Raw genomic sequence first — 3,998 nt, 5'->3', positions numbered from 1 at the left:
CCTTGAAGGGCACATGTAAATTGGATAAGCTTTGCTATTACAAGAGCAAGAAGAAAAAATTCAGATGCAAGAATGAGTAGCACATGCATCCACTCTAAGTTGCTGTTAAAGAAAAAGAATGATATACTATGAAAATACTTAATACAGATTGTAAAGAGATTTGTTCAAAGAGGATTTCCTAGAGTAGGTGGTATTTCGTTAATTTTTTTAAAATGTGAAGAGGTTAGCTAGATAAGAAAAAGGTGTAAGGGTCCTGGATTGGAGAGGTTGCAGGCCGGGCTGAGGGACTCCACCCCCATCCCTATGCACGAATTTCGTGCACCAGGCCTCTAGTTTTCTTATAATCCTTTGTATTTCTGTGGTGTCAATTGTCTCTTCTCTTTCATTTTTTTATTTTATTTTTTAGGGTCTTGATTAGTCTAGTTAAAGGGTGAACAATCATTGTTATAATTTTAAAAAACCAGCCATTTGTTGTCTTGATATTTTGGTTTTGTGTTTTTCAGCTCTATTTCATTTATTTTGATCTGGTCTTCATTTTTTCTTTCTACTCATTTTGGGCTTTATTAGTTCTTCATTATTTAGTCCCTTTTGTAGTATGGTAGGGAACATCCAGACCATGGGCTATATAAGGCCCACAAAATCATTTGGTCTGGCCCTACCAAGGCATTAGGGATGAGTTAATTAAATGTTTGACCAAATATAGCAGGCTAATCTTTAAATTGAAAATTTTGTATGGCCCACAAATGATGTTATGAATATCCAAATGGCCCTTGGCAGAAAAAATGTTCCCCACCCCTGCTGTAGGTATAAGGCTAGATCTTTTATTTGAGATTTTTCTTACCTTCTGAGGTAGGCCTTTCTTGCTATGAATTTTCCTCTTAGAACTACTTTGGCTATGTCCCATAGGTTTGGGGGGGGGGGTGATTGTATTTCATTATCATTTGCCTCAAAGTATTGTTGATAGCTTTCTTTTTTTTTAATATAACATTAATTTTTTTTACAGAGAGGAAGGGAGAGGGATAGAGAGTTAGAAACATCGATGATAGAGAAACATTGATTGGCCACCTCCTGCACACCCCCTACTGGGGATGTGCCTGCAACCAAGGTACATGCCTCTGTCCGGAATCAAACCTGGGACCTTGGGACCCTTCAGTCCGAAGGCCGACACTCTATCCACTGAGCCAAACTGGTTAGGGCTGTTGATAGCTTTCTTGATCTCATTATTAACCCATTAATATTTTTATTAGCATGTGACTTATTAGCATGTGTGTGTGTGTTTTTCAATTTTCTTCTTGTAATTGATTTCTAGTTTCATACCATGCAATTAGAGAAGTGTTTGGTATGATTTCAATATTATTAACTTTATTGAGACTTGTTTTGTGAACTACCATGTGGTCCATTTTGGAAAATATTTCATGTACACTTGAAAAGAATGTATATTTTGCTTCTTTGAAGTAAAATTATTTAAACATGTCAAGTAAGCCCACCTAATCTAATGTGTCATTTAAGGCCACTGTTTTCTTATTGATTTCCTGTTTGGATGATCTACCCATTGCTATCAATAGGATGTTAAAGTCTCCTACTATGACTGTCTTAATGTTGAGCTCTCCTTTATGTTTGTCATTATTTGCTTTATATATTTAGGTGCTCCTATGTTGGGTATATAAATGTCTACGAGGATTATATATCTATTTTTGGATCAATTTCTTTATCATTATGTATTATCCTTCTTTGTCACTTATTAGAGCCTTTGTTTTAAACTCTATTTTGTCTGATATAAGTATTGCTATCCCAGCTTCTAAAAAATTTTCCTTTGCAAAAAATACCTGTTTTCATCCCTTTACTTTCAGTCTCTGTGTATCTTTCAATCTGATGTGGGTCTCTTATAGATAGCATATGTATGAAGCTTATTGTCTTATCCATTCAACTGCCCTTTGTCTTTTGATTGGAGTACTTAACCCATTTACATTTAAAGTCATTATTGATAGGTATGTTGTTAGTGACATTTTATTATTCATATTTTTATATATTTTTCCTTAACACTGCTTGTAATGCTGGTTTGATAGTGATGAGCTACTTTAGCTTTTTCTTGTCTGGAAAGCCCCTTATCTCTCCTTTTATTCTAAATGAGAGCCTTGCTGGGTAGTGTAGTCCTGGTTTTAGGTCCTTGCTTTAATTTCCTTTCTTTCTTTCTTTCTTTCTTTCTTTCTTTCTTTCTTTCTTTCTTTCTTGGCTGTTTTTTGTTTGTTTGGTTTTATTTTGTTTTTCTCTTTTCTTTTAATATTTATTGTTGAAAGTATTACATAGGTCCTCCTTTTCCCCCCATTGACCTCTTTCAGCCCATCCTGTCCTCCCCCCTCACCCCAGGCCCTCACCAACCCATTGTCTGTGTCCATGGGTTATGCATATGCATAGAAGTTCATTGGTTGATCTCTCCCCCCCTCACCTCCCCTGCCTTCCCTCTGAGGTTCAACAGCCTGTTCATGCTTCTAGGTCTCTGGGTCTACTTTTGATCATCAGTTTATTTGATTCATTAGATTCCACATATAAGTAAGATCATGTGATACTTACATTTTTCTGACTGGCTTACTTCACCCAGCATAATACTCGCCATGTCTATCTATGCTGTTGCAAATGGTAAAAGTTCTTTCTTTTTTATTGCCAAGTAGTATTCCATTGTGTAAATGTACCATAGTTTTTTTATCCCCTCATCTGCTGATGGGCACATAGGCTGTTTCCAAGTCTTAGCTATTGTAATTGCGTTGCTATGAACATAGGGATGCATATATTCTTTCTGATGAGTGTTTCAGGATTCTTAGGAGTGGGATGACTGGGTCAAATAAGAATTCCATTTTTAATTTCTTGAGGAAACTCCATACTATTTTCAACAGTGGCTGCACCAGTCTGCATTCCCACCAGCAGTGTACTAGGGTTTCTTTTTTTCCACAACCTCACCAACACTTGTCTTTGATTGATTTGTTGATGATAACCATTCTGACAGGTGTGAGGTGGTATCTCGTCATTTTGATTTGCATCTCTCAGATGATTAGTGACTTTGAGCATTTTTTGATATGTCTCTTGGCTTTCTGTATGTCCACTTTGGAGCAGTGTCTATTTAGGTCCTTTGCCCATTTTTAATTGGATTGTTTGTCTTCCTTTTGTTAAGTTGTATGAGTTCCCTAAATATTTTGGAGATTAACCTATTATCAGATGTATCATTGGCAAATGTGTTCTCCCATGTAGTAGACTCTTTTGTTATTTTAATGATGGTTTCTTATGCCATTCAGAAGCTTTATATTTTCATGTAATGCCATTTGTTTATTTTCTCCTTAATGCATGCTCTTGCCTCCTTTGACAAATATTAATTGAGCGTAATGACTTGGGTCAATTCCTGGGGCTTCTGTTCTGTTCCATTGATCTACATGCTTGTTCTTGTGCCAGTATCAGGCTGTTTTGAGTACAGTGGCTTTATAGTAACTTGATATCTGGTATTGTGATTCCTCCAACTTTGTTCTTCTTACTCAAGATTGATGCAACCATCTGGGGTCTTTTTTAGTTCCATATAAATTTTTGGAGTGTTTGTTCTAGATCTATTAAATATGCCATTGGTATTTTAATAAAGATTGCATTGAATCTGTTGATTACTTTGGGTAGTATGGACATTTTAATGACGTTGACACTACCAATTCATGAACATTGTATATTCTTCCACTTGTTTATATCTCCCTCTATCTCTTTTTTTCAATGTCCTGTAGTTTTCCAAGTATGTGTCTTTTGCCTCCTTGGTTAAGTTTATTCCTGAGTATCTTAAATTCTTTTGTTGCAATGGTAAATGGAATTTTTTTCTTAGTTTCTCTTTCTGAGAGCTCACTATCTACACTAATAAAAGAGAAACATGCAAATTGGTGTCACTCTGCTATGCCCACCAGCCAACGATAGTGACTATGCAAATCAACCCAACAAAGATGGTGGTTAATTTGCATATGCAGGCACGGAAT

This window comes from Myotis davidii, unplaced genomic scaffold, assembly GCF_000327345.1.
Source record: "Myotis davidii unplaced genomic scaffold, ASM32734v1 scaffold679, whole genome shotgun sequence".
Lineage (NCBI taxonomy): Eukaryota > Metazoa > Chordata > Mammalia > Chiroptera > Vespertilionidae > Myotis > Myotis davidii.
The sequence above is the reverse complement of the archived record's forward strand: the minus strand, read 5'-3'. Positions refer to the sequence as shown.